The sequence below is a fragment of the Pteronotus mesoamericanus genome, unplaced genomic scaffold, assembly GCF_021234165.1.
Source record: "Pteronotus mesoamericanus isolate MK-2021 breed Mesoamerican mustached bat unplaced genomic scaffold, CSHL_Meso_final contig_309, whole genome shotgun sequence".
Classification (NCBI taxonomy): Eukaryota; Metazoa; Chordata; class Mammalia; order Chiroptera; family Mormoopidae; genus Pteronotus; species Pteronotus mesoamericanus.
The window spans coordinates 151,335-162,009 of NW_026555131.1; the positions used below are offsets into that span (position 1 = coordinate 151,335).

General features: G+C 41.0%; 1 pseudogene; it reads left to right on the forward strand.

Moving 5' to 3' along the window:
* The first annotated feature begins 2,009 nt into the window (after positions 1-2,009).
* LOC129072113 (heterogeneous nuclear ribonucleoprotein A1-like) lies at positions 2,010-3,110 on the forward strand (annotated as a pseudogene).
* The last annotated feature ends 7,565 nt before the right edge of the window (positions 3,111-10,675 follow it).

A 10,675-nucleotide genomic window follows, 5' to 3' on the forward strand; every position in this document is an offset into this window, starting at 1 on the left:
AGAGTTTAAGAAAACTTTTGGACAACATGAAGCATAACAATATCTGTACTATGGGGATACCAGAAGGAGAAGAGAAACAGCAAGGGATCAAGAACCTATTTGAAGAAATAATGACCAAAAACTTCCCTAACCTGGTGAAGGAAAAAGACACACAATTCCAGGAAACACAGAGAGTCCCAAAGAAGACAGATCTAAGGAGGTCCACACCAAGACATATCATAATAAAAATGGTGAAGCTTAGAGAGAAGGTGAGAACCTTAAAAGCCACAAGAGAAAAGCAGTTAGTTACCTACAAGGGCGCTACCATTAAATTGTCATCTGATTTCTCAACAGAAACATTTCAGGCCAGAAAGGACTGGTATGAAATATTCAAGGTGGTAAGAAGGAAGCACTTACAACCAAGGCTAGTTTACCCAACAAAAGCTATCTTTTAAAATTGAAGGAGAAATAAAGAGATTCCCAGACAAGAAAAGGCTAAATGAATTTGTTACCACCAAACTAGTATTGTCACAAATGTTAAAGGGCTTGCTTTAGAAGGGAAAAAAGAAAAGAAAAACAGAGGAAAATAGTTAAAAAATAAAATGGCAATAAATACATATCTATCAATAATCACTTTAAATGTAAATGGCTTAAATGCTCCAATCAAAAGACATGGGGTAGCAGAATGGATAAGAAAATATGACCCATATTTTATATGCTGTCTCCTGGAGACCCACCTCAGAATGAAAGATACACACAGACAAAAAAGTAAAGGGATGGAAAAAGATATTTCATGCAAATGGAAAGGAAAAATAATTGGGATAGCAATACTTAAATCCAACAAAGTAGACTTTAAAACCAAGACTATAGTAAGAGACAGAGAAGGACACTACATAATAATAAAGGGAACAATCCAACAAGAGGACCTAACCCTAGTACACATTTATGCACCAAGTATAGGAGCAGCTAAATATGTAAAGCAAATCTTGATGGACAAAAAGGGAAAGATTGGCAGAAATATAGTTATAGTAGGGGATTTTAACACCCCATTGACTTCAGTAGATAATCTTCCAGACAGAAAATAAACAAGGAGACAGCAGCCTTAAATGATCGAATTGATTTAATTGATATCTGTAGAGAATTTCATCCCAAAGCAGCAGAATATACATTCTTTTCAAGTGCACATGGAGTGTTTTCTAGGATAATCACATGTTAGGAAACAAAACAAGTCTCAATAAATTTAAGGAGATTGAAATTATATAAGGCATCTTCTCTTACCATAATGCTATGAAACTAGATACCTATCACAAAGAGAAAACTGAAAGATACACAAAGACATAGAAACTAAATAAAATGTTATTAAACAATGAATAGATCAACAATGAGATCAAGGGGGAAAATCAAAAGATACCTTGAAACAAATGAAAATGAGAACAAAACAATCCAAAACCTGTGGGACACAGAGAAAGCAATCCTGAGAGGGAAATTCATGGCATTATAGGCCTATCTCCAAAAAAAAAAAAAAAAAGACAAAGCTCAAATAAACAGTCTAAATTTACTTAAAGGAACTTGAAAAAGAACAACAAACAAAGCTCAAAGTGAATAGAAAGAATGAAATAAAGTAAAAAAAAAAAAAAAACCCACAAAAGATCAATGAATCCAAGAGCTGGTTCTTTGAAAAGATAAACAAGATCGACAAACTTTTAACCAGACTTATCAAGAAAAAAAGATAAAGGACTCAGGTAAATAAAATCAGATATAAAAGAGAAGTAACAGCTAACTCCAGAGAAATAAAAAGTATTGTAAGAAAACATTACAAACAACTATATACCAACAAATTGGATAACCTGGATGAAATGGATAAATTCCTAGAAACATGCAACCTTCCAAAAATGAATTAGGAAGAATCAGGGACTCTAAATATGTGGATTGCAACAGGTGACATTGAAGCAGTAATCAAAAAACTCCTGCTTTCTGCTGGTGGATGCCTCTGAGTAAGCATCATTGAAGTCTCCTCTCCTGTAGTCGTCATGTCTAAGTCAGAGTATCCCCCAAAGAGCTGGAACAGCTATGGAAGCTCTTTATCAGAGGTTTGAGCTTTGAAACAACAGATGAGAGTCTGAGGAGCCATTTTGAGCAATGGGGAATTCTCACAGACTGTGTGGTGATGAGAGATCAAAATGCCAAGTGCTCCAGAAGATTTGGGTTTGTTACATATGTCACTGTGGAGGAGGTGCATGCAGCCATGAATGCAAGACCACACAAAGTGGATGGAAGAGTTGTGGAACCAAAGAGGGATGTCTCAAGAGAAGATTCCCAAAGACCAGGTGTCTATTTAACTGTGAAATAGATTTTTGTCAGTGGTATTAAAGAAGACACTGAAGAATATCACATAAGAGATTATTTTGAACAGTATGGGAAAATTGAAGTGATTGAAATCACGACCAATCGAGGCAGTGACAAAAAGAGTGGCTTCGTTTTTGTAACCTTTGATGACCATGAATCTGTAGGCGAGATTGTCATTCAGAAATACCATACTGTAAATGGCCACAGCTGTGAAGTAAGGAAAGCCCTATCTAAGCAAGAGATGGCTAGTGCTTCATCCAGCCAAAGAGGTCTAAGTGGTTCTGGAAACTTTGGAGGTGGTCATGGAGGTGGTTTTGGTGGGAATGACAACTTTGGTCATGTAGGAAACTTGTGCAGTCAAGGTGGCTTTGGTGGTAGCCATGGTGGTGGTAGGTATGGTGGCAGTGGGGATGGCTATAATGGATTTGGTAATAATGGAAGCAATTATGGAGGTGGTGGAAGCTACAGTGATTTTGGCAATTACAATAATCAGTCTTAAAATTTTGGACCCATGAAAGGAGGAAACTCTGGAGGCAGAAGCTCTGGCCCCTATGGTGGTGGAGGCCAATACTTTTTCAAACCACAAAATCAAGATGGCTATGGCGGTTCCAGCAGTAGCAGTAGCTATGGCAGTGGCAGAAGGTTTTAATTGCTGCCAGGAAACAAAGCTTAGCAGGAGAGGAGAGCCAGAGAAGTGACAGGGAAGCTACAGGTTACAACAGATTTGTGAACTCAGCCAAGCACAGTGGTGGCAGGGCCTAGCTGCCACAAAGAAGACATGTTTTAGACAATACTCATGTGAATGGACAAAAAACTCGAGAACTGTATTTGTGACTAATTGTATAACAGGTTATTTTAGTTTCTGTTCTGTGGAAAGTGTAAAGCATTCCAACAAAGGGCTTTTAATGTAGTTTCTCTTTTTAATTTTTTCTTCTTTTTTTTTTTTTGCACCCATGCTGTTGATTGCTAAATGTAATAGTCTAATCATGACACTGAATAACTGTGTCTTTAAAAAAAACCAAAAAACTCCAGAGACTTCTGGCCAAGATGGAGGTATAGGTAGATACACTTTGCTTCCTCACACAACCGAAAGAAGGAGAACAACAAATTTAAAAACAAAAAATAATCAGAACTACCAGAAAACTGAACTGTATGGAAGCCTGACAACCAACGAGTTAAAGAAGAAACATTCATCCAGACTGGTAGGAGGGGCAGAGATGGGCAGCCTGGGCAGGGAGGACGCACGGCAAGGCAGTGGCTGGAGGACTGGGCAGGCAAGGCGGCAGCTAGCGGACCAGGCCATCCCACATTTGCATGAGGATAAACCCTGAGGAACAGCTGGGAAACGAGACACATCGTGCAACCCATGGTTCCAGTGCAGGAAAAGAAAGTCTCAAAACCTCTGGCTGTAAAACCTGCGGGGGATGCAGCAGCTGGAAAAACTTCCAACCTCACAGGAGAGTTTGCTGGGTCTTAAAACATACACAAACCCACCCACCTGAAAATCAGCTCTAGAAGGGTCCAATTTGCTTGTGGGTACCAAGGGAAGTGACTGAAAGCCAGCAGAGAGCCAAGCAAGAGACATTGTTCCCTCTCAGACCCCTTCCCAACCTACAGTGTCACAATACAGTGACCTGGGTTGCCCTCCTCCCCCTGCCCTGCAAATACCTAAGGCTCTGCCCCTTCCAACGTAACAGGAGTGCCGAGACAAAGAAATATGGCCCAAATGAAAGAACAGATCAAAGCTCCGAAAAATAGAACTAAGCGATGAGCAGATAGCCAATCTATCAGATGCACAGTTCAAAACATTGGTAATCAGGATGCTCACAGAAATGGTGGAGTGTGGTCACAAAATGGAGGAAAAAGTGAAGGCTATGCAAAGTGAAATAAAGAAAATATGCATGGAACCAGCATTAAAGGAAAGGGAACCGGGACTCAAATCAATGATTTGAAGCAGAAGGAAGAGAAACATTCAACCAGAACAAAATGAAGAAACAAGAATTCAAAAAAATGAGAAGCGGTTTAGGAAACTCTGAGACAACTTTAAATGTTCCAACACCTGAATCGTAGGGGTACTAGAAAAGAGGAAGAGCAAGAAATTGAAAACTTACTTGAAAAAATAATGAAGGAGAATTTCCCCAACCTGGTGAAGGAAGTAGACTCCCAGGAGTTCCAGGAAGCTCAGAGAGTCCCAAAGAAGTTAGACCCAAGGAAGCACACACCAAGGCACATCACAATTACATTACCCAAGATTAAAGATAAGGAGGGAATCTTAAAAGCAGCAAGAGAAAAGGAGACAGTGACCTACAAAGGTGTTCCCATAAGAGTATCAGCTGATTTCTCAAAAGAAACCTTGCAGACAAGAAGGGGCTGGAAAGAAATATTCAAACCATGAAAGGCAAAGACATACATACAAAATTATTCTATGCAGCAAAACTATCACTTAGAATGGAAGGGCAGATAAAGTGCTTCCCAGATAAGGTAAAGTTAAAGGAGTTCATCATCACCAGGCCCTTATTATATGAAATGGTAAAGGGGCTTATCTAAGAAAAAGAAGATCAAAAACTATGAACAGTAAAATGACAACAAACGACTATCAACAACTGAACCTTAAAAAAAACAAAAACATAAACAAACTAAGCAAACAACTAGAACAGGAACAGAATCACAAAAATGGAGATCAGAGGGGAAGAGTGAGAATGGGGAAAAAGGTACAGGGAATAGGAAGCATAAATAGTAGGTACAAAATAGACAGAGGGGATATTAAGAACAGTATAGGAAATGGAGAAGCCAAAGAACTTATATGTACGACCCATGGATATGAACTAAGGGTTGGGGAGAGGGAATGCTGGTGGGAGGGCGGGTGTAGGGTGGAAGGGAAAAAATGGGACAATGGTGATAGCATAATCAATAAAATATTTTAAAAGAAAACTCCCAACAAACAAAAGCCCTGGACTTTACCAAACATTCTGAGAAGAACTAACACCTCTCCTTCTCAAACTATTCCCAAAAATTCAAGAGGAGAGAAGACTCTCAAGCTCATTTTATGAGGCCAGCATTATCCTAATTCCAAAACCGGATAAAGACACTACAAAAAGAAATTATAAGTCAATATCCCTGATGAACACAGATGCTTAAATCCTCAAAAAAATATTAGCAAACCTAATACAGCAATATAGCAAAAAAGATCATAAACCATGATCAAGTGGAATTATTCCGGGGATGAAAGGTTGGTACAACACTTGCAAATCAGTAAATGTGATTCACCACATAAACAAAATGAAAAATAAAAACCACATGATCATATCAATAGATGCAGAAACAACATTTGATTAAATCCAGCACTCACTTATAATAAATACTCTTAGCAGAGTGGGTATAGAGGGAACATACCTAAACATAATAAATGCCATATATGACAAATCCAGTGCCAGCATCATACTCAATGGCATAAACTACAAGTGTTCCCTTTAAGATCAGGAACAAGACAGGGATGTCCACTTTCACCTCTTATTCCACATAGTACTGGAAGTTCTAGTCATAGCGATCAGACGAAAAAGGGAAAAAGGCACCCAGATTGGAAAGGAAGAAGTAAAACTGTCACTTGCAGATGACATGATACTGGACATAGAGAACCCTAAAGACTCCACCAAGAAACTACAAGAACTGATCAATGAATTCAGTTAAGTAGCAGGATACAAAATTAATATCCAGAAATCAGTTGCATTTTTATATGCCAATAATAGAAAACAATCCCATTCACAGATCCTCCAAAAATAATAAAATATCTAGGAATAAATATAACCAAGAATGTAAAAGATCTGTACTTGGAAAATTATAAAACACCGAACAAAGAAACTGAAGAAGATACAGATAAGTGGAAGCACATACCATTCATAGATAGGAAGAATTAACATCATTAAAATGTCCATACTGCGCAAAGCAAGCTATAGATTCAACACAATTCCTATCAAGATATCAGTGACGTATTTCACAGAACTAGAACAAATATTTTGTAAATTTACATGGAACCACAAAAAAACCCCAAATAGCAATAGTGATCTTGAGAAAGAAGAACAAAGTTGGAGGAATCATGCTACGTAAATCAAACCATACTATAAGGCCATACCAATCAAAATAGCACATGGTACTCGCATAAAAACAGACATATAGATCAGTGGAACAGAATAGAAAGCCCAGAAATAAACCTAAGACTTTATAGTTAATTAATATATTACAGAGGATGCAAACACATACAATGGGCTAAAGACAGTCTGTTCAGTAAATGGTGTTGGAAAAATTGGACAGATACATGTAGAAAAATGAAACTAGACCACCTTCTTATGCCATGTATAAGAATAAATTCAAAGTGGATTAAAAACTTAAATATTATAAAATATTAGAAGAAAACATAGGCAGAAAAAACTAAGACATTGCTTGTAGCAATATTTTTTTACATATATATATATATATATATATATATATATATATATTCCTCAGGCAAGGAAAAAAAAAGAAAAAATAAACAAATGGGACTAAGTCAAACTAAAAATATTTTTGCACAGCAAAGGAGACTATCAACAAAATAAAAAGACAACCCACTCAGAGGGAGAACATATTTGCCCATACATCTGATAAGGGGTTAATATCTGAAATTTATAAAGAACTTATAAAAATCAACACCAAAAAACCAAACAGTCCAATTAAAAAATGGGCAAAGGACCTGAATAGACAGTTCTTCAAATAGGACATACAGGTGGGAAATGTGTCTATTTTCAATAGACATATGAAAAGATGCTCAATGTTACTAATCATCAGAGAAATACAAATTAAAACCACAACAAGGTATTACCTCACACCGGTCAGAATGGCCATCATCAATAAATCCACAAATAACAAGTGCTGGTGAAGATGTGGAACACTTTTGCACTGTTGGTGGCAATGCAGATGGGTACAGCTACTGCAGAAAGCAGTATGGTGCTCTGTAAAAAAGAAGAAAACTTTACCCTTTGCAACAGTATTGGATGGATCCTGGAGAACATTACGCTAAGTGAAATGAGCCAGTCAGAAAAAGACAAATACCATATGATCTCACTCATATGGAATCTGATGAACAAACTGAACTAACAGGAAAATTAAAGACAGATCCATAGATAGAGAGCAGGCTGACGGCTCTAGTGGTAGGGGAGCATTTAGGGGGTGGAGGGAATGAGCGAAAAGGAAAAAGGACTCATGGACATAGACAACAATGTGGTGATTGCTGAGGGGGAGAGTGGAGATGTAAGAGGGGAAAAAAGGGATAAATGGTAATGGAAAAAATATACAAAGGAAAAAAGAAATGGCGAAAGCTGCTAAGGGGGGAAAGTGCTGTGAGAGCAACAGTGGACAGGCTGAGTCAGCCTGGTAGGGAGTCATGCCTTTGTGTTATTAATGACTTTCAATATGAGTGACAGGCCAGCTTGAACTGTTTTGTTTTGTTTTTTTGTTTGTTTGTTTTTTAAGGGAACTTACTCAAATGGCTGGAAAGTACAGAAGTATAGGTGGATTCAGGTGGTCAAATAATGTCATCAGGATGTCCCTTGATGCCTTTCTGATATGCTTTTTTTCTGGGTTGGTTTCATTCTTTATATATATATATGTGATTTCTAAAAAATCTTCATCCAGTATATATTTATTGATTCCAGGGTGGGGTATGTGTGTGTAAAAAGAGGGAGAAAGACAGAGACAGAGACAGAGACAGAGACAGAGACAGAGACAGAGAGGGAGACATCAATGTGAAAGAAACATCGATTAGTTCCCTCTTGTATGCATCCCCAACCAGAGACCATCCTGTAACCCCGGTATGTGCCCTGACTGGAAATCAAACATTTGACACTCCAGTTCAGGATGACACCCCAACCAGCCAGGCCTGGGTTGGTTTCATTCTTAAGCTGATCCCACGGGGGGACAGACATCATCCCAGCAATGCTATCCGTATGCTCTTCAGCTAACAAACCCAGAGATGTGGAGTACCTTTCAAGAGGTTCCCCCAGGGCCTCAGGGTTGACCCTCTTTGGCCTGTAAGGAGTCACAGGCTCCTGCCTGAGCCAATCACTGTGACCCATGGTCACACCAGGCTGGGATGGCCACTTGGGACAATAAGGGAATTCTGGCACAGGGAATGGCACGAGCAAACACTTAGCACCATGACGCAGGAACAGCAGAACAGCTGGCTGCCCGGGCCAGGCATGGCAATTCAGGGGCCGCAGGCACCATCAGAATCCCTGGGCAGCAGGCAGCAAGATGGGATCTGCAATTTGCAGGCTTCACTTGGCTGCCAGCGGTGGGTGGCCTGATGGGAGTGGTGACATTCAGGCCCTCTAGCATGTCTTCCCAGAAAGAAAATGCCTCATGAAGTGCCTCCCTCGAGGTCCTGCTCCCTGTAGAAGAGCCTCTTTCCCTGAGAGCAAAGAGACTAGTATGTTCAGAATGTTTTCAACACAAACATCTGGGGGAGGGCCCTCCAGGTGTCCTGGGTCATTAAGAGAGAGCTCATGTGGAAGCAAATCTATATAATCAGTTGCCAGAAAAGTACTTAACTGTCCTGTATTCATCCTGCACCAGGTGGCCTCAGAGAAAGAATGGTCGTACTCCCTCAACAATAACCCGTTTGGACCAGGCCCAGGATCTGGCTTCTCTAGCACTTAACCACCAGTCTTTCTGCTAGTAGGTGGCTGCTGGCTTTGTCTCTGGGGCACTGGGGGTGATGCGGGGCTGGGCAGGGCCATAGTTGGGGGCCACACAGGGTTCCTCAGGGTCAGGAATGGCCATTCTTTATGTGGCCTCCACAACACCTCCCTGTAAGAGAAACCCAACTGTGGGTCTTTTGCTCTGGGTTCTTTTGCCTGCTGCTGATAAGAACTGTGGCTCTCAATGCCAGAGTTTGGTAAAAAGGAAAGGAACTAGTAATTCAAAAGTTATACAGGTTCATACTGTGGTTTCTCTTCAGATTGTACAAATCTGTCTCCTTGTACAAAGGTTATATAGGTTCAGAATAATGGCAGAATGTCACTGTTAAATCCCAAAGTCCCCTTAGAACACCCACAAACACATCCACACAGTCCTGACTCCCCTTGCCAAACCAGGACGGTCAGGGGTACAGTATCTCAGGAAAAGAAAATAGAAATCCATAGCTTGGCTAGACTCCTGTTCTTATTCCAAAACCAGGTCGGCACTTCCTCATGGCGGGCTGGTGGGGGTCTGTCGGCATTCTTTCAAATTGCATGGCCAAGACCCTGCACTGTTGCTACTTAGTCAAAAGGCTTCTCCTTCTCCAGCTGCATGGTCAAGAACAAGAGAGAGCCTCTCATGACTCTCCTACCCTCCTTTCCACAAGGTCCAAAACTCAAGAATGGCTAAGACAGAGTGTGGTTAAGAGAGAGAGCGCGCAAGAGCCCTCTCTCCACTCCCAAACCACATGATTCAGCCCCATGTGGCTGCTGCACCTGGGTTTAAATTCTGGTGTGGATTTTCCTCCATTACCCCATTTCCAACTCCTCCCACACTGAGTTACACCTGCCAGTAGTCTGGTTTCTTCTGCCTTTCCTAGCTGCCATTGGTAGTCTGGGCAGGCATGGCCCCTAGATGTGGAAGCCACCTCCAAGCTGCTCTTACAGGCAGGGGAAGCCCCTCCAGCTACATCGCATCACAGGTTAGAGTCGCCCATCTCCCTGGCTCTGAGCAGGCACAACTTTTAGCATTACTAAAACACTGGCCCAGTTCTTCAGATAGGCAAAGTAGCTCTCAATGGCCTTTCTCTGCTTCCCGCATCCCCCAAGCAATAACTGTGGGGCCTTTGGGATTTTGCAGGATCTCTAGCTCAGCAGTCTGTTACATTCCCACCCAAGCCACTCCTCCCCATTGCCTGGAGTTTTGAACACAGTTCTCGTCCTCTTTCTGGCCGTGATGGGCAGTATGGTTACATACTGAGCAGCCAACCTCACAAGGCTCTACTCCACATGTGGGCAACGAATGGCTAGTGCTGCTTTTCCCAGAGTGGAGCTGCTTGGTTCTGGTCTGCTCCGGCCTCTGGAGCGGAGGGAAACCTGGGGATTAGTTAGAGTGCTTTCAGCTCCAAGGAGTAGGAAGCTCAACTGAAAGGAGCTTAAATAATAGAGGAGATATGCCTCCTGCACAAAAAAGCACCAAGATACAGCAGTCCAGGGCTAGTTAGCTCAGTGTTGTAGTTACATCACCAGAGATCCAGGTTTCATCTGCATTTCCATGCTGCCTTCCTCAGTGAGCCAGCTCTGTTCTCAGGCTGGTCTCCCTCATGAACACAAGATGGTTGCCACTGTTCCAGGCCTCACAT